Source organism: Aphelocoma coerulescens, chromosome 9 (genome assembly GCF_041296385.1).
Source record: "Aphelocoma coerulescens isolate FSJ_1873_10779 chromosome 9, UR_Acoe_1.0, whole genome shotgun sequence".
Lineage (NCBI taxonomy): Eukaryota > Metazoa > Chordata > Aves > Passeriformes > Corvidae > Aphelocoma > Aphelocoma coerulescens.
In genome coordinates, this window is record NC_091023.1 from 22249036 (window position 1) to 22276769 (window position 27734).

A 27734-nucleotide genomic window follows, 5' to 3' on the forward strand; every position below is an offset into this window, starting at 1 on the left:
AGATACTTAGCTGGTAAGCCAATAGGGTTTTCAGACCAGCTAACAGACTGGAAACTCAGTCTCAAGTCACCATTCCCTCTAGGAAGAATCACTATAGGGAAAAAAATGTAGTGCAGTAAAACATTATACACCAGCTGTCAGACCTGTAACAGATACTGTAACAGGGATCTACATTTGTCATCAAGTTACTCAGTCACTGGCAAACTGGTAATGTAGAACTACAGCAAGTGAGCTCCCCATCCCAAACATAAATAGCTATGCCAGACATCAGGATAAAGTCTTTGTTCTAGACGCTTTTGTTAAATTCAGTATAACACATAGTCAAACACAAGGTAGAGGTCACAAAGATTTTTTTTTTTTAAAAACATGAATTCAAGAAACCTAATCAGTGGCAAGAAGGTATGAACACGCAGAACATGTGCATAGAACTGACTGCTGGTTCCAAACTGCAGTATCTCAAGGCATGCCAGTGGCTCCCCAACCAAAACAAGGCGGGTTCTGCTCAGTACAACAGTGTCAGGCCACTCTCCATCAATACAATAAATCTGGTAACTACTTTTGCAGCTTCCCTCAGCAATTTTATCTCCTGTGGGCTTCATTCAGGGTCCTACTCTTCCCACATCTAATCACAGAGGTTTGCTATCACCACACAAGTCATGAGGTATGTACATATACCCACATATATACACATCATCTACATAGTATAAATACCTTCATTTATCTTAAGACCCTTGGAATGCTTAAGCCGCGTTCAGAAATAAGCAAGTCCAAAGAACTATTAAAGTGGTCAAGAGAAAAATCTCAAGTTCTCCCTCTCTTTTTTCCTGGATTTAACCTGCTACCAAACCCTGTGAGGGCTGACAGTGCGTCCTTGAGCCCTGATTCCCAGCACGCCTGCATGCCAGAGCCTTCCACGCGCTCGCTCAAGAGAGCGGAGTTCCGGGGAGCGCAGCTCCTGCCACTGGCACATACCAAAGATTCCAGATCATTTTTGCATCACGACTAAAACATTCTCATCAACTTGGATTTCTGTTATAACACGTTACTCCAGCCTCAAAAAGTGCAATCTCAGCATGGTAAGTTCAGTCTTCTTTCACTGAATCTTCTCTTGGGTGCTGGGGATGCAGGGAAAATGGGTTAAATTTAACTATAATCTTCATGTTTCCAAAACCAAATTCCAGCTGTAAACCTTAAGAATGCCACACACCTACCAAATTCTTTTCTCTTTTTATAAGCACAAGGAAGATAGAAACAGGGTACTTCACTAATGCCTCACTTCACCTCTTCTTTACACCGCCTTCCTCCCACAAATTTTACTGAATTGCCAAATACATGTTGCTAAGTTTGAGAAACTCACAGGAAAATGAATCCTTTATGAAAATACTTGTTGCTAGAAACACACACACAAACAGGAAAATAAATGGTAAACAATAAATTCTCATTGTATTTAATAGCCGAAGGTCTTTGTTCACAACAGCTACCCCAGAACACGCAGCCACATTCATGGCATGGAGTGAATTCTATCTGAAGTTTACAGAAGGAAGCATATACAAACAGCCTCACAAAGGTATTTTCCTAGCAGGAAGCTACAAGCACTTCTCTGCTGCTCCGGCGGCGGCAGCCCCGCCGTCAATGGGGGAGCAGCAGCAGCACTGCTAAGCACACTTTACTTTCACTGTGGGATTAACCAGATCACAAATCACCAATTAAATCCTGCTTTATGATTTAGGCTTTAATTCATTAACGAACGCAAAGGCAAAACATGCAACAGAGCCTGGTGGAAGTCAGTCAGGAGAGCTTTGCTCTGGCTACCCCTGTCCCGAGGCTCAGCCCTCTTTGGAATTAAATGCCATTTTAATCACAGTGTTCAAAAGTCTCATTTTTATAACAAACTAGTGGTTAATTGCTGTACACTGATGACAGCAATAAATAAAAATCATTGAATATTTGACGTGCAACTAGGCATGCTGGTGGTTTACCACAACATAAGGGGTGTGTATTTTTCTGTTCTCCAAAGCTTATCTCTTCACTTAAGATGGGAAAATTAGGAACCTATCTCATGCAATGTACAAGTTTCCCTCCCCCGCTTCCATTTTGTGGATTTTCTGCCAATAATATTGTTGAAAAATAAGTTCTTGAGGACAGGAAATATCCTGAGCAAAGGATATCCAGCTTTATGATACTTAAAATGTTGCGCATTCCTCCCGATCTGTCACTGCACGGCCAGCTGCCGGCATGGGAGACCGTGTGCAATGCCTTCGGGTGGCCAGGAAGGGCCTCCCCCTGCATATCCCCCTGGGATTGTGGCCTCACAGCTCTGGATAAACCAGCTCCTTCAGATTTCTTCAAGATTTCCCTTTTCTGTGTACTCAACCCCAGCCATCTCCACAGTCCAAAGAGCCGTGACGCAACTCAGCTTTCCAAGCACCGCTGGCTATCAGGAGCACATCCTCCCCAACTTCTCCTGATAAGGTGCTTTAAAGTATGCCCATAACCCTCATCTTAATGGCCTAATCTGATGTAGGTGGCTTGCCCTTTCAGAGATCCCTTCGTTTAATTTCCTCAACGACTGCACTCCACAAAAGCAAACATCCTGTCCCACTTCCAGAGCCAGATCCCAGTTGGGGCAGGCAGCTGCCAGCAGCACAGGCAGGAGGGGAGTGGGGACGAGAGGCACGGATCCAGTTCATGCTGGGGAGCTCCACCAGCTGTCCCATTACGGAGCCAGTTCACCCACTGGAATGGGCCAGAAGTTATGGTAATGGGCAGCTTGTTGTAAAAGAGTTTGACAGGTTTTCAAGCAGCTCCTGTGCCCATCCCACCACTAAAATGGGCTCCCCATGAGACCAGCTAGGAGCCAAACAAAGACATGGTTAATTAGACTTCTGCAAGTAACAGCAACTGTACAGAAATCTCAAGCTTTTAATGAAGTCACCTAAATTTTACAATGTAGATATAGGAGATAGTCCCACCATCACCCACTGTGCAACTCTTCCCTGCTTGACCAGCTTCAAGCCCCATGAAACAATATCAGAGCTGACCATTCACATCTAACTCTTTTGCAGTAGTCAGTAGCTTACACTTCTTAACCAAAGGCAGACAAATCTTAACAATCACTCCTATTAAAATCAGAATTCAATCCCTTTAAGGCACTCTGACACTTCAGTAGCTTGCTGTCTCTTCCTATGAGGAGAACAGGCAACATCCAAATCTAAATGTAAAGGAGCAGTTGAGGAAGAGCCAAGGCTGCCACCTCTGGAATGAGGGCATCTGTTCCACATGAAAAAAAAAAGAAAGCATTTCAAGAAAGAAAAGCACTAACTCTGACAGCACAAAACTGCAGCCATGACATTTGGACCTTTTTAAAACATTTCTCTAAAGGTTTTTAAGTGCCACTTATTCTTTTAACAGGCACCCAAATCCAGCCTCAGTAATAAAAAGATGCTTACACTTTACATCTTCACTAGTCTCTATTTGAATACCTTTTCTTTACAAGAACATGGAATCACTGTGGTTTTACTGGAGACAACAAGGGGCTAATGCTCCTGTAGAAGACCTCAAAATTAAACCAGCTGCCATTTTTAGTGTGCCAAAAATGATGGCACTTCTTGGAGTGCTCTAATACAGCCTCAGCCGAAGGATATTCTCATTCCAATTAATTACACTTGCAACATCTGACAAGTTCATGGGTACAGGAGACCCATTCCAAGGTAAGGTCCCTGTGCACTGGCCCTTGTGTCAGCACATGAACATGGAAGTACTCTCCCACTCTTAGTGCAATGCTCAGCTCCACACCCAATGACCACCACAACATCCAGCAACACTGCCCACTAAGTACCTTGACACCAACAGACAGGTATAAGCACATTCAAGGGGATTTGATTAACTGAGACCAAATATAAACACACAGTTCAAGTTTTAAATGGCTACATGGGGTAGAAGAGAGAAATCATGACTTTCACACCACCTGCACATCCTCTTGTGGCAGAGCGTACCTAAAGATATGTACTCCACCATGGCCATGGACCCAGTTTTCCTAAGAAAAGCAGTTCCACCGAGAGAAGTATGTATCTTGTCTGAACACCACATGCTTGGACACACTCAGGCTTCAGTCAGCACTGCAGCAACAAAAGTATAATTGTAGTGTTTCTCATTTCTGTTGGCTTCCCCTTGTTAGCTGGCACAGGTTAGAGTCTACTCGGTGCCTCACATCAATAACTGATGTTCAAAGTAAAATGCAAAAAAAGGACGTCTTGATCTGCTCACAAGCACAGAGCAAGCACTTTATTATAAAGTCATGTTTACTCTGGAACACTCAATGCCTGGGGGAAACTTGCTTCTAGAAATATTGTGCTCAAATATTTTATAGTCCCAGAAATGCCCACAATCAAAATTTACTCCAGCCAGCAGACAGCATCAGAACTGCCCATCCACGTCATGACAGCTCCCAGGTGAAACTTGCTGGTTTCTCCAGGCATAATACACAACACCTTTGGGATCTCTGATATGCGACTGCCTTTCTGTCCCACCACCAACACTCCAAATTCATCAAACTTCAACAAACTAGTGGGTCTGAACACTCAAAAGCCGAAATCAAGACATTTCCAAGGGCAAGTACCTACAGTAGACACTGCCAACAAGCTCTGACTAGACTGCAGGAGCAAGGAAGGGAATTTGGAGAGCAGCATCTGCTCTGACACATCTGCCCACAGGGCACGAAGAGAATAGAGCCAGCAATGTAAGCAGAGAAATCTTTGTCCTTAGGTGACACTGAGGCAATCTACACACGCCAAAATTGTTGTGCAATTAGTATGTTCTTAATTCTGCACCCTTAGAGAAGTGTACTTAATCAACTGAAAACAACGTCATGCAAAATAAAGCAACCCGAGTAACTAATTAGCTAAAAGATGTCAAATGGAAGCAAAATGAAGTGTCTAATTATGTATCATCAGTTCAAGTGTACAACACTACAGACCTATAAAAAAAACATACCACTTGCTAATTTAATCCCAACAATCCAACTAAACATATACAAAATAAAAATAAAACTGAGAAGAAAAAGTTCAGAAACTAACAAAATGGTTAGTCTTTCTAGTGAGTTTCACTGAGATCTTGTCAGTCCATTGCAGTTAAATGACAAATTTAAACCGAATTCACACGATTCAAAGCCTCCTTCAAGACAATTTTATGCAACACAATTCATTTAAAGACATTATATCAAGAAAAGGAGGCTTTTTGAGGTTTTCTCCAATATCTGTAAAATATCCCCTGTATACTCAGCACTTATTCTCACAGCAGCATCTCAATCTGCAAAATCATTAAGCCTCTTGAGAAACTGGACAGGTAATAATTCCTCAGGGGATAATTTCTTTCAAAAACATTCATCCCCATTATTGCATTTCTTTGCCATTCAAACACTCTCCAACACTGACAGTATCAGTCATGAATGTACAATCTAAACACAAGCCATCGAAGCTGATCAGATCACTGACAATTTTAACAGCTTAAAAACTTAAGTGTTTTAGGGATAAATATCTTGAAAACAATGAAGCTCTGCTGATATGCATCAGAGAAAAGGCCACCTACATGCTTGTCAAATTCCCATTTTTGTTCTAACCTGAACAACCACTACAGAAAACAAGCCTGTGTAGGAAGGTGAGGGAAACAAAAAAGGTAATGGAGCATTTCAGAGGATATTAAGTCCCCTCAGACATTTTTCCAAATACAGTTTCATAGACACTAAGTGCCAAATATAACGAACATTTCTGAAGTTTATTTCTGATAAGCTGACTTCAGTTGTTTTCTTTTTAATTCTACATCACCATCACTACTTCAGTAACAACACCCAGCATCCCAAATCCTTCCAGGTGTCCTGGAAATAGCACCGGCACATTCTGCAGAGAAATGCTGTAGCATTTGAAAATACAATGAAAATATGTCTTTCCCTGTAAAATCAAAGCAATTGTTATAAAAAATAAGGCATTTTCAGTACAGTATACTAAGTCCAGTAAAATTCAGTCCTTGAGTAGGAATGCATGAATTTAATTGAGTCAGATGGGCTCAGGGCTCTTTTTCACTGGGAGTAAAATAGATTAAATGTCAGAGTATTTGCCAAGGTATTATCAATAGTTTCATGAACATAATAAAGGTAAAAAGATTAGGCTTTTTTGAGTTGTCTTATGTACAGTAATTGTCAATTCAAAGAGATTTTAAGGAAGACTTTAGAAAACCATTTTTGGAAATACTCAAGAAGCCTTAAGCTGCACTCAACATGCAAGTTCCCATCAAGCCACATTAACAGTCCTCTAAAAAACAGAATTAACCAAAAAGATGCTTGGAATTCCTTCTGCATTACACAGACCTTCCCATCTGCAGTCTGGCATCCCAGCTCTCTCTCATGCCTACACTGAAATCCTTCAGCCAGCCTTGGGCAGACAAAGCCCACTGCCAACTCTCCCGGGACGTGAGTGAGGAACAACAGTGAGGGCAAAGCAGCCTGGTGTAGGTGACCCCGTGTACCCCAGCTGAACTCAATTCAAGCCCACTGCTGTAAGGGCAGCCCTCTATATACACACACACACAGGGAAACATGACCCCAGGGCTACATTTTCGGGTGGAAAAACCAGACAGATCTCATTAATTATTGCTCCATATCCCAGCACGCCTTTTTCTTTTTTTTTTGATGCATCCTAGTAGCTGAGATTTCCAACCAGCATACGAAATAATAACCTTGTAGTTGTTTACACCACCTGGAATCCAACACACACCTCTACCTCTAAGGTACCTGTTACCTTTCTGTTATTCATTCATACCTTGGTATTTCAGCATCAGAGTTGTGCCTGCACTTCAAAGCTCGCTATCCCTTCCTCCACAAGGACAGGAGTAAAAGATCCACGGACAAGCACTTCAAGTCAACACACCCTCTGCTATTTCAGGCTCTAACATAAGCAGATTACAGCTCAGCTGTGTTCTGTCTGAACTTTTGTTTCCCTCTTGCCAATGCTGCAGTAATTATCCCTGAGAAAAGACAGACTTTAATTAACAAGCAATGACCAACTTTTATCTATAAACTCTTTCTTCCCATCCAAGTTCTCCCTCTAAGTAGCTATTAAACACCAAGTTTTAGCAGTGAGTAATTAGGAGATATTCTTACCACACAGAGTAAATGCAGAATTCAAACAACGCAGGAGACGCAGGTCATGGGGGCTGCCAGGGATGCCCTCTGTCCATGGGAGAAGCCAAGATGGACCCCTGCCCATGGCAGAGCCTTTTTACAGACCCAGGGTCCATGTGCTCTTGCTGCACACGCTGTTACAGCAAGGCTGGGTGGCTGCTACTCAGTGCAACCTGCTTTGCAGTGAGTAAATATAAAGAAAGACAGATCTCTGCCTCAAGCTGTTCAGAGGAAAAAGGGAAGATCTTTCTTGATGCCCTTTCATACAGGGAATGTGCAAGCCCATCTCTTCAAACATGAGAAACGAGAGCACAGACAGCTTCAAAGGTGGAAAAATTAGTTATTGGGACAGGTAGCCAAAATGAACACTGAAGGAGAACATGTAATTTAAATGAAAACCAGGTAGTTGAGCTGGTTCTTTCAACTGGCACATCACCTGCTAAGGAGTACTACACAACTCTGAGAAAGCTGCCCCACACACACAGCAGAGCACTGAGGAGGCCACGAGTAGCACTTTTGCACTTCTCTTAACCCTTCTCCTTCAGTGTGGGAGATGGTGCTCAGGGAACGAGACTGGCAGTCAGGGAGAACAACCACTGACACTGATTTCAAACACCACAAGTACTAAAAGACTAAAGGCAAAGCACAATACACTTTCTGCCCATTTAACAAGGATGGTTCCCCTCTGCAGTCCACCCCAACAGGAATGTCCCTGCCTGCTGGGGAGCACGCTGGGGCAGCAGGCACAGGAGGTGCCCCAGGACATGCTGTGCCCCACTCAGGTACAGGAGGAACCTCAATGGACCCTCACTGCCTGCGCTAGGATGGCCCTCACCCAGCAGCAAGGGGAGACATATTCAAGGCTGGCTTTCATAGGAGCCCAGGGAGTTTGACTCACTGAGCCAAAACAAGAATGGAGGGAGTGGGAGGCAGGACTGACCTTTCAGCAGCAGCACCAACTTAGGGCTATGTCAGCAGGCCACGAACTCACACTCTGATGTACATCAGTGGTACTTTATGTAGTGATATGATGGAGTCAGAACTCGGCAGCTCCTTTTTTAATATCATTATGTTTAACTACTTGAATTACTCTGCCAAGTTCTGTATGGCAAACACTTGTGAAACCATTTCCTTCCCTCACTGACAACTTATTTGACTTACACCACAAAGGGAATTCAAACATAGCTCAAGAGCAAACAAAACTTCCTGCACCATACACACACAACCTATATAAGATGTGTGAAAAAACCTCTGTTTTATTATCCTTGTGACTCTTGTGCACTCAATACCCAACAGCTGCAAGTTTCATCTTCACAGAGCCAGTCAAAATCATCCCATGAGAACTTTCGAATCACCACAGCAATCAAATGTTATTAGAGGGAGATTAACTGGAGTCAGGACACGCAGTTTAGGTTTAGAACAACAAATGCTAATTTCCCAAAACTGATGAGAATTGACGGGAAAAACAGACGTGAAAAAACTTACCTACAATTGTAAGCTCCTTTGTTTTTCCAGAAAAGACAACTTGAAAAAATATGATTCCCTTGCTTGAGAAAGAAGGAAACTTAAATTAAAATCCTATCCTGATGCCTATCCTGATGGTAAAAAGACAATAAAAATATAAGGCAGCATAAAAAGGAGTAAAAGAGGGAAGCTAAGAATAGATAGTAAAAGTAGTACAGAAATTTGGTAAGTGAAACCAAGGCTAAAGTCAAGGCAAGTCAAAGAAAAATAACCATGACTTGCAAGAAAACAGAAAATGAGCTGCGTGCTAAAACAAACTAAGGATAATAAGTGGCAATAACCCCACTGCTAAACAGAAGTGAAAATAGGGCTAATGATTAAGGGAAAAGAATTTAACAAATTCTTCTATTTGGTATTTGGAAGAGCCACAAAATGTACTTGCATCACACTGTTGACTTACCCCAGTGGGCAAGTCAGCCCCAAAAACTTTTAATTAAGTTTTGATTCAAGCCTTTAAAGAAATGCCTGAACATGCTGGACAACAGGACACACTGATGCAGAGGGATAGAGCAGAGAGACTGTGCTAACCCAGCACCAACAGCTGAGAGGGAAGCAGGTTGCCCAGTGCAGTCACATCCCATTAGTAAGACACAGCTTTCAGATAAAACAATCAAAAGTCAATGAAGGATTCCAGTGATAAAGAATTCAAAGATAGAAACATAATCAGCATTGCCATTCTATATAAAACAGGCCCTGTCAAACAACTCCAAGTGCGCTCTGGGCCGAGATTACACCTTTGGTTGGAGAGATAGCTGTGTTAGCATGTGTGTGTTCTTTAGCCAGTGTTTGACTTGGTACCACGCAACACTGATAAGAGTTCACACTGCACAATCAAAATGAAATATCTCCAATGTATTAAGAGCTGGCCAGCGAACTGACCACAGGTTAATCTGTGAGCTGATAACACCGTGTGTGAATCAGCCCTCTCAAAGGGCTGGTATTTTTATAATGGTCCCACAGCCAACGAGGATTGGATGTTAAAGAACAGTAAGAAGCAGCAAGTAGAAGCAGGAGCCAGGCAAATCAGAGTTGGGCACAACATTAGAAATGAAAATCCAAAGATTAGCTACTGAAGTAGATGGAATCAGCCAGGGGAAGTAAGCAGTATTTCCTCCTCTTATGGAAATATGAAATATGCGCTCACCAGAATATAAATTACAAGTAAGCCAGGATAACTTTACCCTTCCTAAAAAAGAACTATAACCTAACTAAATCAGGTGTATGCTGTACTGCCTACTGACAATTTTATTAGTTTGCAAAGACCTAGCTGGCATTTGTAAGAGAACTGTTCTTGCCCCCCCTTACCAACAGCAAGTCAGCCTTGCACAAAGGCTTCCTACACATACAATATAATATGCTGAGCAGAAGGCAAGTAGTTATTGCCCTCTTGCCAAGGAAACCTCCTCTGGGAGCGGCTTTCAGAGGTAGGAACTGCACACAGGCACTTGTCAAGAGCTGTGTTGGGGAGAGAAACCCCCAGGCATGTGCAGACCACCAATAAGACTTCTAGTCCAGCCTCAACTGAAACAAGCCCCAAACAAAGTATCTCCAGTATTTTCACCTCTGTGTCTTGTTTTCTCAGCTGCAAAATGGGGATAATGAAACACATCACCTCTGTTAGTGCTCTGGTCTCTTCCAAGGGAAGAAGAACCAGCATACTGGTTATTCACCAGTGTTTATTTAATGATTTCCTACTAAAATTGACAGCCTGCCCTGACCAGTAACACTAATTATCACTTCACGGGATCTGTTTGACTGTCCACATTAAAAACTACAGCTTTACACTGCAAGCTTTTTCATATTGACCTTCCTAAATCAGGATATGCTTAGCAGTTTGTGGGTGAGACTGAAACTAAACCATACTACCCAGCCAGCATTAAATAAAGCCCCACTGATCACTTCTACTGTGCTCCTGGCTCCGCCAACCTCCTCAGGGATGCTCCCTCTGCCCCATTCCCAGCCAGGTTCTTCCAGCCAGCTCCTGGCCTCCCACCAGCACTTTCCCCCGTGGAAGCTGAGTTAGTTCTTGTTGCCTACGTTAACTTTTCCCTTGCCACAGTAGGCTGAAATCCCATCAGAACGATAAAAATCGACTCCAACACACTTTGCACCAACTCAGCCACGACTGAGCAAGTGGCCACAATGCGAGATGCTGCTCCCAGTTGTTTCATTAACTCCCCGGTCACAGCAGTTTTAAATTAAAAAAAAAAGCCAACAAAACCCACTTTTAAGTGCACTGGCTTATTGTGATTTTTAATTAGCGACAGGATTTCAGATAGTGCACACCCATGGCCGCAGAAGGGGGGTGAGGGGAGTACGTGTATGCGCTTGTGAAACCATTGTTCCTCCGTCAAGTACAGCTCATCCTCCAGTCCATCCCAGCTGCCCAGTCACACAACTTTAAAAGTTCAACAGCTGGGTGTTTTATAACCCTGGAGAACTCCCAAGCCAATCCTTACGTCGCTGGCGAGGAGCCCTGGCCAAAGGCTGAGGACCCCGCAGGGACTGCTCCTGCCCCAGCACACGGCTGCACCTTCCTCCTCCTCCTGCTGCTGCTGACAAAGGCAAAGTCCACCGGGAAGGCAAAGTCCACACTCACACACCCAGCACAGTGTTTTGTAAGCAGCAAATGACAGAGGCAGGCAGACTGAGCAGCATCGGGCAGTGGCTGGGATCCAGGATCTGCAACCATCTGCAAGTTTGCTTGGCTTTTGTTTCAGTTTCCAGCGCTGATGGATGGAAACAAGCTCCCAGTTCTTCTACATTAGCATAAAGACAATTAAAACAACTTCCCCCTCCAAGCAGCTCAGGAAAAAGCACATCACAAGCTTAAATGAGAGTGTTGATAATATATTTAAGTAAAACCTGACTCTTACAGAACAAAAAAAAAAGCCCCACCCCAAAACAAAACCTCAGTTGTATCACAGAAAACAGCTTTGTCAACAAGTTCCTGTGACTTCTGTTGCGGAGGAAAATGCTCAGATGAAAGTCTGCAGGAGTCACTGCATCCTCCTCTCTCCAAAGAGACATTAATTTCTGCCTGACACAAAAGCATTTCTGCTGGGAAAGGGAACACCACAGGTCAGTATTAAAGCAATTTCAGCGTAGCTACCAAGCAATTAAGTGGATAATACCTTCTCTACATGCTGATTTTTCCTTTTCCAGAGTCGTGGTGCAAGCAGAACAAGCAATTTGCTGGTTTTACAGCCACTTCTGAAGTTGCAGATGACCAAATTTGGATTTTCCTTTACTTACCACTGAAAGTACATCTACTTTGGCACTGCACATTTATTCACTGACTTCAGTTTCTTAGAAGACTCTTACCTTTTATTTTGGTATAGCTTCCATCTTCTATCAGCAAACAAATTCAGACATTTTGATTTTTAAGTATTTAAATTCACATTTGTATAACCCTGACATTTTTACTTTTTTTTTTCCTCCAAAGACAAAGTGCAAACAAAAGTTTATCTTGCATTCTGATTTTGCTTTGAAGCCTGTGATTATCTAAGGAATTAACATACTCTTTCATAGAGAGCATCATTGGTAAAGTTTTGGATACAAACCTCTCCATTTTGATAAGTGATCCACTGCTTTGGGAAATCACCTTTATTGTTTGACCTGATGTTCAAAGCTCTTTGAAAGCTGCCCATCTCCTTTCCTGGAACTATGTTACATCAGGACCTTCTACCAATAAAAGTAACAGGACACAAAGTGAAATTCCACCAGGATTCCAGCCATATTGAAGTTGCACCACCAGTATTGTACAGCTCTGCACATATATAACTTCGGGTGCAAGCAGATTTGAAAAAAAGTATTTCTTTTATTATGCCAGTTCATTAAAAAAGTAAGGATTAGATTTATAAATTTTGCAGCTGTAATGAATGCCCACAGTACTTTAATCACACTATATTCCAAGTTCTCTGTTCTCCCACTTCCTTGAAACCAGTCTGCCACTTGTACACTCTTTAGTCATATGTGGGAATACCACAGCCACATATTCTTTTAATAGCCTTGCATTAAGCCCTGTACATTAAAATTACTTAAGTAATTCCTGCTTGCCGTAAGTTGGCTCCTGTTTAGATAGCTGGGCGGGGTTTGGACTAAGCTGTTTGATCAAATTCTAAATAAGTTTTTATTTACTGACATCTTGCATCCACACGTTCATCTGCCAACACCAGCTTTTGGTTTAAACAGTCCTGTATGCCTTCAGTGTTTACCTCTGATGGATTTAGAGATAGTAAAGTTCATTGGAACTTCTTTCCTGTTAAACATTTCTCCATCTCATCTTACGAGAAAGGCTTTCTACACTTCCAGTCATGCCTGCAACCCTTGCCCGTAACTCTACCACTTCAAATTTACCTACCTTTCACTAACATAGGTGATCAGAACGCATACACTTTCCAAAACAACTCCCAGAAGGACTTGCAAAATAGTGTTAATCTCCCTTCCTATCTCTATTAAAAGCAAAGTAAGATTCCCCCCTTGGGTGGGTACCTTTCTTCATGGCTGTATAACCACTACCACAGCACGTTCACACTCTGGCTGAACAGTTGCACAACAAAGTCTCCTATCTGCTTTAAGAAACTTCAGTGCTAATATTGATCACAAAGGTCAGGAAGAGCTGATGTTGGCAGAAAAACAAAGAAAACCTTTGTCTAATATACCAGAATAGATAAAAATGGTATTTTTCTGTTTCTTCCTTCCAACTGTGTATTTGTGTATGATGAGAGAAGAGTTGTTGCTTCCCTTTTCCATCTGCCAAATCCTTTCATAAATGCACAAGTTGAATATTGCAAAACATTTTCTGAGAAAAGCAGGGATATGCAAAAATACTAAATCAGTGATACTTTATACAGTATGTAGCCAACATAAAATACTCACTAAAGAACCAGTCAAATCTTCGAAATTTTTAAGGGGAAGTTTTCTTCATTTGAATCACATCAACTTGCATACAGCTCCCTCAAATTGCCTTGCACTTGTCAGGCAGTAGGACCAGGAGGAGGAACAGCCCTGGCAGGGAGCACAGGCAAGACCTCACTGCACCCCTGCCTGAGCGGAGAGAAATCTCCTGCCCAGCCAGTCATCCTGGGTCTTTCAGGGAACCAGCAGACCACAGCTACAACTCACTTGCTCTACAGAGCCAGGACACTTTAAAAAAAAAAAAAAAAATTAAGTATCTATAATTAATGGAAAATAACTCTTCCGAGGACAGAAGAGGAGGGAAGTTGGCAGATCTAATCTGCCATCCCCATATACTTTCTAACTCAAATACAAATCCTCTGCTTGCCATGTGAGGTTAGTCCAGGCACCAGGCCAAGGCTTTGCTTTTCCCTCCCGAAGTGAAAGGACAGATCTCCCGCTGCCACGTCGCTAACACGGAGCCAGAAAGCAGCACCTCGTCCCTACCCAGCACTGCCCACAGCTCCACAGCTGCAGCAGAACGTCACTGCTGGTAACCAGACAGGATCAAATTTGCTCAAAGGTGGTGTTATCAATGTCCAAGCGAACCCAATCACGTAAGAGTGTGTTATTGTATTTGCTTATACTTTCATTGAGAGAACGTCACGGAACCTTAAATTACAGCAGGGCCAATAATAATAATACACTTGGTCTACTGGCAAACTAATCCAGTCAATACTATTTTCCATGTCTTCGTGTATCCGTATTTTCTCCGTCCCAATTCCCACATTTCACTGCCTTTCATCCCCTCGCACTAACCCAACAACTGAGGACACGCTGAAATCAATACACAGTAGTCTAGAAAAATCTAACACAGAAAAAAGGAAAGAGAGAAATAAGGATTCACTGAGACAGACCTGAAGGGACTCAGGTGCTAGAAAGGGCAGGACTGGAATAGTCTAGAAGGTCTGAGAAACTGAAAAAACTTTTCACAGTAACATTTTAGAGCATAATATCATCCTGTTTGACTGCATGATCCCAAAATGCCAAAAGGAAGTGAAACCGTTGATGTCTAACTTCAGAGTTTTAGATCTACAAATATTGCCTTTCCAGTGACATAGCAGCTCACACATCCACTGAAGCAACCTATTCAGACACATACAAAATTCAAGTGTAGCTGCCTTGTTCGTTACACAGATTGTGGTTACAGAAGTATCTGAATGACTTGACTCTTGTGTTTTATCCAGAAGCAGCTGCTGTGGAAGAGATCAGAGACCCTTTTGGTTGCACACGGCAGAATTGCCTAATTTCCACCACATCACCATTTCCTGCCCACTGAACAAGGCAGCTGGAACAGCTGGACAAGCACGTCCAGCCCTGTTAACCAAGAGGGGAAAGGGTAAAGATAAAACACCACACACACAAGAGCTTGCAGAGAGAAGACACTTAAATTAGGTAACAAGACAATTCCTTTCTGTTCCACATATCCTCACAGTCACGGGCATACAGTGTCCTGACTGCTCCTTTCAGTGCTCACTGACCCAAGGAACAGCCTTCAAATCAACAAAAAGTTTGCACTGTATGTCTAACGAAGTCACAGAGGATGTTTATGTTTTGTGCAGTCACTAAAAGCACCGCTGAACTTAACAAGCAATAATAAAGATCTGTTAGAGCAGCATATGGAGTTGCAAAAATAAACATGTGTGGAGCAGAATTAAACAAGTTAATTTTGCCGCCAGCTGACACACAAGAAACAAAGATTAAGGCTCAGATCATAGACTCATAAAATGGTTTGGGTTGAAAGGTACCATAAAGATCATGTAGTTCCAACCCCCCTGCCATGGGCAGTAACACCTTCCACTATCCCAGGCTGCTCCAAGCCCCATCCAACCTGGCCTTGGACACTTCCAGGAATGGGGCAGTCACAGCCTCTCTGGGCAACCAGTGTCAGTCTCACCACCCTCACAGTAAAAAATTTCTTCCTAATATCTAATCTAAATCTATCCTTTTGGTCACTTTTCTTCATGTCAAACTCTGCAGAACTTCTGCTTTGTTGAAAAACCTCAGCATTCCTCTTTAGCCATAAGATTTCTCATGCATTGGTTATGGTCAGCTATGAATAATGTAACCTGCATGTTCAGTGCCAAGTGTGTAAGAGTGACCTTCATGATGCAAAACTGGTGCTATGATCTAGTACTAAAATTCTCAATGAACCTTATGCTGCTTCCTATTTATGGCATTTCAACTTCCTGGCATGGTAGGAACAGCTTAATGCCACCAAGTACACCACAAAAATCATCCAGTAAGACACTACCTGGGTCTCTGGTGAAATCTACAGGATACTTCTTACTTCTGAACATGACATTATTACCTCACCAAGTTAACCACAATGTGAAATACCAAGTCATTTTGGTTTGGCCTTTTAAGGTTTCTGTTTGTTGACTTCTGTTGCTGTTTTGAGGTCCTGCTGAACTAAAATGTAATTTAGTTTTACAACAGATAAACGAAAAGGACAACATACAAATAGACAGTTACATAAGGAGACACCATGGGAATGAACTACCTGCTTGCATGTAAGCAAAACACAGAATCATCAGAAAATCAGGCTTCACTTCTGCATATTCTGAGTGTTTGATAATCAGAGACCAGGAAAGAATCTGCAACAGTCTAAGTAACAAATTTCTGATTAGAGAACAGTGAGAAAATGACTGTCAAACAAGTTGACTTATGAACATATCAGCACATACCTTGAATTGCCATAAAATTAACCCTTTATCCTCAAAACATCCAACATACATTTCCTACAAGTACAAAAGGAGGTTGAACTCTTTAGAGCAGCGCTGATAGCCTGCAGGGTCACCGAGCACAAAGAGAGCAGGGGTCAGTCTTTTGGCTATCGAGTCATTTTGCACTGATCCAGAATCTTAAGTGTTTAACTCCACAATTTCTACAGGGGATTATTTGTGACACTGTGGCATTTTCTCTGCTCCTCCAAGCCACGTAAGGTCACTCATTTAAGAGGAGACAACATGTTCAGACATCAACACAGACATAGTGAAGCACCAATTAACTATGATTTACACTGAATTTAGATTTAATTTTTGCCATCCCTTTCTCTTTTCTGTAACACCACCAATCTTCTGCAGCTCATCCTGCTTCTGGGTTACTCTCCAGACCTAAGTTCTCCACAGACCATGCACAGTTTAACTCTTCCTAACGCTGCCACCTCTTGCACATGACAGCCAAACCACGAGGCCACCTCACTATATACTGCCAACCTCTCATTTCCTTCCTTATAGGAACATCCTTGCCAACCAAGGCAGAAAACTTCTGACCTGTTCCTCAGAAGCAGCTTTTGAAGATGGATTTTCCCTCCTTGTATAGCTGGCTGGGACCCATACCATCAACAATGCCTCAACCTATGACTCAAGAAGCAGCACCTGTGGTCCTGTCAGATCAGGCCACTTCAACTCTTCTGAAGCACGTGGGGACCACACACCACAGCCTTCCCGGGTCATTTGTACCCACCTCAGAGCCAAGACACAGCCACCTGGGCTGCAGTGCTGGGCACACCTCACTGCACATGTGGATGGACACGTTCCTCCCAGCCAGCAGCCCCATGACCACATACCTGCACTTTTAGTCATGCAGAGGCCACACGTCACAACCAGTGCATGGACAAGAGCATGAAGTCAAAGGGAAGAGGACAGAAGGGAAGGCAGCGTTCCACAAACACAGATCTGCTGCCCCTCCCTTGCCCACATCTGAAGCATTCAAGAAAAGCCAGCAAAGAGCAAACATCGTGCCAAATTAAGTATTGTGTCTCTAGTTGCTCGGCTCCCCAGACACACGGATTGTCAGATGGGTTGCTCAGGAGGCACACTGCTCCTGTGACCAAATGCTGCACCCCAGGCCCCCCAGCATGGAGCATGAGAGCAGAAGAAACCTCACTGCATGGCTGAGGATCACCTTTAACAGCTGTGCAACCAACAGAACATAAATCATACAGAGAGAATTTAAAGGAAAACCCTATCGTACTATCAGAAATCACACGTGGCTAAAGAATAAGTGCATTAAAGAAAGGATGGGCAAGTGGGACACTGAGAAAAGCAGAAGACCTCAGAGTTAAAAAAAAAAAAACAAACAAAAAACCTCACTAAAGCAGAAGCCAATTCCATAAAAATGCAGAGTAAGAAACAGTTGTTTTCTTTCATTTGCTTTTCTTTGAGCCACCACAGCTTCTAACACTTTCAGCATTCAAAAATAAAGACTTGTTGCTCTCTTCTCCCCAAGGCAGGCTTTGAAAACAAATTTCCTAGTTAACCTGCCAAAGCAAAAGATGTGATAGCAGCTGAATGTCCCTCTGCCCTGCTCGGGCGATGACTCAGTGGAAATCAGCCCTCAAGAAACGTGTTGTCATCCTTCAGACAGTGCAACCAAATAGGAACAAATTCCTCACCTTAAAAGCCATGGCTTCCAAGGTAGCCACAGTTCAATACAGGAATGTATAACAGAGGAACAACAATAACAATGTTTTGGGGAAAAACTACAGCTTATTTTTAACCCCTTTTTTCAATTTTTAATACAGTTAATAAAAATATATCTCCTAACAAGACTATAAAATCATTTCCTCAGAGCTTCAGAGGGGTACAAAAGAACAGGATATTAATATGTGCTAAGCAAAGTGAAGTAAGAACTGGGGAGAACAAGACCAACATTTTAACTGTTCAAGCCAAACACACTCCTCAAAGCCAAACACCAATTACCATCTGCTACAAGAACAGAACACACACATGCAGGCACGTATGCAACTGGGTCCCAAACTTGCATCCAGTTCAAATACATCTAGAACAATCATGTACATGGTATATCCCAATTTGCCTTATCTTGTCACAAAAGGAGGAATTTTTCCTACTTCAACCTAAGCCATTATTCCTGATACTTTTAACACTGCATGAAAGAAAAAATACTGAGTCCCCCAGCAAAGCAACATCCTTCCTGGAGTCAGTCAAGCCAAAGCTGTGCCTTTGCTTCTCAAACTCACCACTTCTACCAGTACTTACAGACAAAAAACCCAACTATTTGGGCATTATAGACCTAAAATAATCCACAAGCTCTGCAGTTCCAACTTAGTCTCTTGTGCTCTGTTAATTTATTCTAATGAAGTGATGCTTCTGGTTGCCATTTGCTAGTAACGAGACACTGAAAGCAATTTTTTCCTCTTCTATGAGTTGGCATCACGTGAGCCCACAAAAAATAGAGGCTGACCAGAAGGAAACCCACTCAGTGCTCTCATTATCCACAAATGCTGTCATCGTTTTTTTCGTCTGCAGCATTATTCCCCATCAATAAATAAACAAGGAGCAGAGCAATGCGTAACACTGAGTAACACACCCGGATCAGCTCAAGTGTCTGCAAGCATAAGGTCACTTATGTCACATGAACTGCCACTGAGTAGGGACATACTTCTACAACAAAGGCAAGTTAAAAAGTAGAATGAATTCCTTCAGCTAACTAACTATACACTAAAGGAAAATGGTAAGGTCATCCTGAAACAAATCGGGACAACTCTCTACTCCCATGCTATTTCTGCTATCAAGGTCCAAAATAATCACACCATCTTACTTCACTACAGCACTGGGCTTGACTAAAGAATTGTGTGGAAATATTTGGGGCAAAAGATAACACTGGGATTTACGTTATAAACATTGGCATTTTATTAGTGGGTGAGTGGAGAACAGGGAGCAACCGTGTAAAATTGACACAGCTGCACAGAGGCCCAGAGAATCCACAAACTAAGCAGAACACATTGATTTTGCTAGTTTAGATTAAAAGCATGGGGAAATCTGCCCACATCATCCCAAGCATCTCTGAGGGTGGCAAGGGTCATCTAAAATTGTTGTTTATTGAAGTTTTTATTAACCTCCTGAAAGTAATTTCTTTCTCTCTTTTCAAAGCATTCTTTTCAAAACATTCCTGAAAACATGAAGTGTATGTTTAAATACATGTATACACACATTCTATTATTAGAGTCCTTTGCAAGGACCTAATAATAGGAATGTCCATAATTATGACTAAAGTAATGATAAGAGACCAGGATGTAAAGCATGTTTTAAGGTATTTGCATTGCTGCCACAGAATTGCCATACACTAAGTCAACACAGAAAAATCAGACAGGCTTATCACCTTCGTCTCCAGAGAATTCAAGTGCTTGCTTTCAGTTATTCTAAATCTAACAAATAACAAGATAAACCAAAACACAACAGCAGAAACTTCTCTCCTGAATCCATCTTGTCAATGCACTGAGTACCTTCTAGAACAAGGAGCAGATGCCAGAATAAGCAAACGCCACATATCAGTAACAGCTGCAGTTTTGTCCTCTTCAAAAAAAATTATAAATTACAAATTTAATTACTTAGGAATTGTTTGTTGCTTCATATTACAAAACTAACACTATACATAGCTGCAGTTTACTAAGCAGAGTATCCACATGGCAATTTTCAGTATATCACCATTATAAACTGTCACCACTAGAAAAACAAATAGAGAATGTTTCTTATGCAGCTGGCTTTTTGTCTGTTATCTGCTAACAAACACCACAATTTACTTGTAAACAAAGAATTCCTCAGATCAAACGCAGAGAGCATGTCACTGGAGAAGCCCTACATTTTAACCTCTAAGCTCAAGGAAACCCATCCTTTTCCCAATTAAAAGCACCACAAAGATTTACTCAAAGCTGAACTACCTGGGACCTCCAGGGAATATTCCTGTTCAAGAACAGACTTTAACAGAGATGACATTTTTCTTATGTACTTGCTCAACAGCACCATCATTTTTCATCCAGAGCAGAGCACAGATTTAACATCCACAGCACCATTTCTGAAAGGCAACTCATCTCTCCAACACTGTTGCAAATTCCACAATAAATCACGTTTAATTAGTTTGTGCTTTTTTTATTTTTTCCTAGCTGTCTGGAATCCAACAGCGAGCAGGCTTCCAACTTTAATTTTGCAAAGAGGTGCTTAGAATAAACTGATAAAAACGCCAACGACCACATCCCCACTGGAAGCTATTTGGAGTTATCTGCTCGCTGACACACCAGCATTCCTGCCTGTAGATGGCCTGCATATCCAGCGGCTCCTATTTCCACTGCCTTGTTTGAAGAACTTCCCTCTTCCTACATACCTTCCATCTCCAGGGACGGATCACACAGGGACACTAAACCTTGGCCGTAGACAACATGAGTTTTGATACTGCTGTTTCTAAAGGATCCTCCACCACACAGCAGTGCAGAGACAATCACTGAGGCACAAATCCTCTTTGGGCAACACCTGAGGAACTCTTTGCCTCGCTGGTATTTTGCACAGCTGGGATTTACACAGGGCTCTGCTGGCTTCTTCTGCTATTTATTTTATTTGCTGGACACTAAAGGCTACTGCAAACAAATGGAACTTCGATAACTTGTGGCATGTTGCTCAAAATAATGCCAGTGCACTGGGACACTATTTCCAGACTTTAACACTCATTAGCCACATCCTTGGTGGAATGATGGGATGCTCTCCCAGTGTGTCCCAAACCGCCACTCCAGGAGCTCCAAAGAGATCACTCCATCTCCCCTCATGTCTTTTCTCTGGAGGGAAGTGGCAGACTACAGTGAAGAGAAAAGCACCGTAGAGAGTCATTTGTTTTACTCAGGTGTGTTTGGGCTCTGGGCCTTTTATTTAATTATAGGTATTTAGTAGGAATTAAGAGCCTCATGCTACAAACATTTACTCATACTGCAAATGTTGGTTCTGACAACCTACATTTTTGAGGGAAAAAGTCAATTATAGTTATTAGAAAGTTCATGAATACAACCACACATGCAGAAGTTTGCTGCATGGTCTGTGTATATTGCACAGATTTATGAACTGCGTAAATTTGACTGCCCTCAACTGCTTCTCTTTCTCAGAAAACATAAAGGACACTATAAAGTGAGGAGAAAAAAAAACAAATTCTCTGCTAAGAAAGAGGTATAATGGAGAAATTTTCTTTCAGTTCCCTGAATACTACATGTAGGAAAAAAAAGTGCCAGGATAAACAGATTTCAGATTGGAAGTTACAAACTCTTCTGACACTAAAGATAAAATACTTGCAGTATGGAGTTACAGCTCTGAGCTTCTTGGCTATAGCAGAATATCAGCTTATTTTGGCTGCCAACTACCTTCATTTCTTATCCTTTGGCCAACTATAGGCTAACAGTATGAAAAAAACCTCTCACTGCTGTCCCAGAAGTGACCTCAAACCCAAACCAAATGAGTCCCAAAGGCTCAAAATTAAAAAAAAAAAAAAAAAAAAGTTAAAATATATCACCTTCCACACAGACTCATCTCTGAGCTACATTATAAGCATAGTAGCTAATAGCTAAAAGATACTGAACTGGGAAGAACAATACACGATACTTCTGGGGCAGCAGACGTTTCTGCCACAGCAGGGTCCCAATACAACCACAAATCACAACAGCTTTGAAACTAACAAGAGGGAACCACAAGAGTGCTGAAGATTAAGAGAAAAGCACTAACAGACCGCTTCTGTTCGAGACCCGAAATGACCCCGGGAACCCGGCCAAGAATCATTTTCTTACTGGTAGCACCGGCAGCGTATTCTCTGGCTGCTGAGAAAGACACACGGGCCGTAGGTGGGCCAGACCGGCGCTGGACGCGGCGAGACGAGCAAGATGCTTCCACTCAGGAGGCAGCCCGTGGCCCATTCCTGAGGTTTATGGAAGCAATGCCTTTATCTGGATTTCCAGCCAAGCACACATTGTGTCATCCGTGTCCAGACCAGCCGCTCCCCATCAGAACAAAGCGCAGACCCAGACCAGTTACAGGCACTGAGGCACTGCCAGGCCTGGCACTCTCAACCTTTTTTAAGCAAGCTCTGCTGCAAAAAAAAAAAAAAAAAAGGCTGAGAAATAGTGTTCTACACTTAAAAACCTGTGGAAGTTTGAAACCCCATTACCTAGCACATTATTAAACTCGAGTTAGACTGGTTTGGCACCTTTCAGGAACATACTGGCTGAGCCCTGTGTTCTGCAGGGTAAGCGGTTAAGGGATAGAGCAGCTGTGGTTAGGGCACAGGGAACTGGGATACGTGAATCCTGTTCTCACCGATCCAGCACAGAGTCCAAATAACAAATTTTTTAAAAATCCAAAATAAAAAAAGAAGACCAACAAGAAACTGCAATCTCTCCCTATCGCAGTTCCCCCCTCCGTGATGGGGTAACTACCCCTTTAAGGCCAGTACTTTTAGATACTCAAAGGACACAAAGAAATGCAAATGAAATACAAAATTACTAATATGGAGAGAGACAGGCTTGCCCCGCGCCTTCTATTCTACAAATATAGATGGGATAAATGGTTCGTTACATTTAACTCCAAGCCGCACTACCTCCGCCAAAACCTTATTTAAATAGAACATTTCTGAGAACCGGGGAAGGGGGGGATGCAGCTGTGGTCTTAACCTAAGAGAGGTTAAGCTTTTAAAAAGAGTTGTTCTTTTTTCACTCCGTCTGCTGGTCGCATGCCATTTTAAAAAGGTGTCTGGCAAGCAAAAATAAAAAGTTTCCAGGGCTTTCCTTCCCCAAGCCGCCTCTGCCAGGAGCGGGGCGGGGAGGACGGGGCCGAGAGAAGACGGTCGCGCCTTTCTCCAGCGTTTTCTCCAACATGCCCTCTGGATCCCGACGTTCTGGAGGCGGAGGAGCCCCCGGTTCCTCCACCTGCCCGCACCCTCGGCCGGGCAGCGGGGCTGCGGAGCGGGGCGCGGCTCGGAGGGCGCCGCGGGCAGGCGCCCCGCACACACCCGCGGTGCCCACGGCCCCCGCCAGCCCCGACCGCTCCCGCACTTCTCCGCCGGGAGCCGCAGCGGGCGGGGAGGGCGGCGGCGATGACAGCGGCCGGGCCGGCCGCCCCCAGGGACAGCCGGGCGGTGCTGGAGCGCCTGTCCCGCCGCCAGCCCCGAGCGCGGCCGCTCCCGCCCGCCCGCCGGGCGCTCCCCGCGGCGGGGGGAGCCGACGGGGCGGGGAGAGAAACTTTCCGCCGAGTGCGGCCGCGTCCCGCCGCCGAACAAAAGAGCCGGGACCGGGAGCGGCGCCGCGGGGCGGGGGACGCGGCTCCCCGGCGCTCGGAGCGGAGCGGAGCCGCGGGGCTCCCCACCCGGCACCCGCTTCCCCGCAGCGCCGCCGCGTCCTTACCTGCGGGAGGGCGGTGCGGGGCGGCGAGTCCCGGTTAGCTGGAGCGAGTGCCGGGAGGACTCGGCGGGGATTCCGCCATGTCAGTGATGTCGGCACCACATGGGGCCCCGGCCGGCCCACGCTACCGCGCACTCTGGAGTAGCGGCTCCCGCCGAAAAGGCAGCCGAGGCGGGCGTGGGACGCCGGCCAGCCCCGCTCCGGCCCCGCCTCCGCGCCGCCGGGGCGGGGGCTCGGGAGGGGCGGGCACGGGGCGGACACGGCGGCCGGCCCCGCGCCCTCGCCCCGCTTCTGTTTCGCCTCGCCCCGCTCTCGTTTTGCGTCTTCCGCTGCTCGTGTCCACCCCGATGCGCTCATCGTTACTTAGAATGGTAGAATAATAGATTTAGAGAATCATCACCTTCAAGATGATCCAGGCCAGCCGCCCACCCAGAAGCACCGCTGTAACCCCTAAACCACATCACCCAGCGCCAGGTACAGGCGCCTCCTGAACACCTCCAGGGATGGTGACTCCACCACCATCCGTTCCGATGCCAGACCACCCTCAAAGTAAAACATTTGTTTCTAATGTTTAATCTGAACCTCCCCTATCTCAGCTTAAGGCTATTTTCCTCTAGTCCTCTCACTCCAGGTGCGGTGGAAAAGACCATCCCACAGCCGGCTACAATCTCCTTTCAGGGACTTGTAGAGAGGGGTGAGGTCTCACCTGAGCCTCCTCTTCTCCAGATCAAACAAACCCGCACCTGTTCCTCATAAGATGTGCTTTGTAGACCCTTCACTTATGCCAAATACCACCCCTGGAGCACACATCACCCACCGAGCCTCCCTTTGTCCATCCAGCCCTAGCAGGGGTGTGTGGTTGTGATGGTTGTTGGAACGTTGTCACCAAAATGCGATTTCTGACAGGGAAGCCCTTTGCCCAAGCAGTTCTAGGCTGAGGTCAGTGCATGTCCCCACACATGTCCTCCCCTTGGTGTCTGCTGCAGGTTGCTGCAAAGGCGAGGCCTGTGCTCCCATCAGTGTGGTCATTCCTACGTTACCATCAGTTGGGAGCGAGGAGGAAAAGCTCTAGGCAGTATTGTTCAAGGCTAAAGAAATGCTCTGACTTAGTAAACTGTGCAGCCCTGAAGAAGATAAGTTTATCCCCTGGCTCTGGGAGAGAGCCCCAGGGAGCCATGGTGGTCATTCACCTCTCAGCACTGCATCCAAGCCACAGGGGAATCCTGACTGGAGCTTTAATCTGGTTACAGGAAAAGCTTAAAATAGGACTTGGCCTTACCCCCACCACAGATCGTAGCCGTGCTATGAAGGGTCTTTTGATTTAGCCTTGGTCCTTGGGGAAGCCAACCATCCTCTGCAGGAGCTCCTCGCCCACACGTCCTGTGCTCTGCCTTCTCTCCATCACTATATTCTTCAGTGTTACTTTTCCCAACAGCTTTTATCAATGATTGATCCACTTTATGCACCAGAGCAAGGTTTCCTTTCAAGAACTGGAAAACCCTCTGGAGTCTGAGGCAGCCCAAGTGTATTTTCTTCAGCTTCCATTAAAATATCAACACAAACACTTTTCCTGTAGGACTCCTTGATGTTCTGCTTCTTGCTGAAACACACACTAAAGAAAAATCAGTTTGGCATCACAGCTGAGTAAAAGCATCATGCCCAAACAGGCTGGGTTTGGGGCTTTTTTCTACATGACTAAAACCCAGAAAAATGAAAATAAAGTTATCTGAAATAGATAATTCCTACGAAAATAACAAATAGGCATTTTTCCCATGGGAAAGATTTTCCAATGTGGAATGGTCAGCCAGCACTAAGTATTGTTCGTTGTTAATTGCAAAAACTTTTGTAATGCATAAAATCTAAAAGTAGAAAAATGTTTTGTTTTATTATTGACCCAAAACATGCAGACTTTTTGATGGTCCTGGATAGAGTTACAGACCAGATGAGATTAATTACTCACTAGGGTGGTAAAGACTTTACTTCATCTCATAGACTGTTCTGGGAACAAAAAAAGAAAAAAAGAGAAGGGATAGTGAAGACATTGGTTTAGAAGGGAAAAAATCACTGACACAAGTTGGAAAATGAAGAAAAAAAGATAAAATTTAAATTAAAGAGTAAGTAAAATAAAACTTGGAGAAAACAAATGAAGAGAAATCAAGAAGAGGAAAGAAATGGAATCACAGGACTGATTTGTAGCTTTTCTATCTGATGGGCCAAAAGTCAGGTCCTCATCCAGAGAGTCGGAACAGGAGCCCCAGGCACGAGGACATTTCTAGTCTCACCTGGAACTGCAGAACAGCAGACTCACAAAATCTAGAGCAAGGTCAGCCTGGACCTGGAGCAAATGCTGCCTTCTCCTTGGAGCTTCTCCTATTCATCCCCATGGCCCTGATAAACTGGAAGAGCAGACGGTTAACAGCAACAGTAAACTGATTCAATGGAGCCTGGGCATGGCTCAGGAACCAGGGGACAGGGCAGGGGAGAGTGAAGCAAGGATTGCTTTCCATCAGAGAGTTCCTACATAAATAACAGATAAAACTGTTTCTTTTATGGCCTACTCCCTGAACCAGCTCATCTAGGAAGAGCATTACTCAGACCAAGAGGAAATGTCTTTTTCTCTGAAAAAGGAAAAGGATTAGTGATGACACAGCAGGGACAGACAAGTCACACTGGAGAAAATGACTGACCTAAACTATCATGCAAATAAATACAGACCAAAGCTATGAACTGATTTTTCTGTTTTGATGAGTCTGGGGTGTTTTTTTTTTTTCAATAACATGCATATTTATCTTTTATCACAGTGAGATCTTTCTGTTTATTCAGGAAGCGAGCGACGTCAGAAACACGATAGCATCTCTTCCATCTCCCTTCCCACATGTGCTGCTGCAGAGGAGCAGGATGAAGGGGTGTACTCTATCCTTCTTTGGTCTTTCTGCTGGATCCCTGTCCCCATGACAGTCACTCTGGGCTGCAGATACAGAAGCCCCAACTGCTTTCAAGCAGGAATTGTTTAGCTATCACACAGTAACAATTTTGGCACTGTTGACTGAGACTGGATCCAAACCAGTTCTAAATCCTCTATTCTGCCATCATCTCCATCAGCCATCCCCTCCTATTCGGTGGCAAAACCCAGAGAGGGGCCCATGTCTCTGTACAATCGGGATGTGGCCTTGGAGGTCAGACATCATTGCCAAGGCTGTGAACACAGTCTTTATTCTCTCAGCATACTTTGCCTCACATTTCTGATGGGATTTGAGTTAAACTGTTACTATTCCCACAAGCTGCATCTTCTGTATTCTGGAGGGCAGGCAGGCAGAGCTCTTGGCATCGGTGCTGTTTGACAGCATACAGAGCATGCTTTGATTGATTTATTTGCTGAATACCGTGTTGGTTTTTACCTGGGATATACCCCCCTCAGTCAGCTTTAACCCTGCATTGCACCAGCACAGAGGGTGGATGGTTCCACTCAAACACTGGATGGACTGTGGCCACAGGAGTTTTCTATGTACATTATCACATCTCTGAGCAGCTGTGGGGTGAGGACTCAGGACTCAGTGTCCTAACAGTTTACATTCATCCATAGCAAGAGCTCCAGGTTCAGACTTTTTTTTAATGCTGATGCCATGATGATTTTTTTTTGCCTTTTCTTTTATACCCCTGTTACACCTTTTTACAACTTCTGTATTCTTAGTGCTTTTTGCCTACATTCTTGGACTTGTTTGTTCATCTGGGAGACTAAACATTTTAGAAGCTTCGTAGAGAGGGGTTAGTATGCCCCAGACCCCAAGGTCCTCTCCAGAACACATTCTGTAAACTAAGATAGAACCATCCAGGGGAAGGTTCCTTGGGGAGGGGGGCTCACTCGAGCCTCTCGTTGGGGAATTTTTGATAGATCTGCTAATTAGTAAC

General features: G+C 43.9%; 1 protein-coding gene across 2 annotated transcripts in view; it reads right to left on the reverse strand.

Annotated features, from left to right (window-relative positions):
* FNDC3B (fibronectin type III domain containing 3B) overlaps positions 1-24312 on the reverse strand; it is a 185050-nt gene extending 160738 nt beyond the window's left edge. Inside the window, exon 1 of one of the 2 annotated variants that reach the window (XM_069023859.1) lies at positions 24226-24312. The gene's annotated coding sequence lies outside the window, so the exon portion shown is untranslated. Of the gene's footprint in view, positions 1-23828; positions 24044-24225 lie in introns of those variants that run through there. The other variant, XM_069023857.1, reaches the window with a different exon arrangement.
* Positions 24313-27734: the final 3422 nt, after the last annotated feature.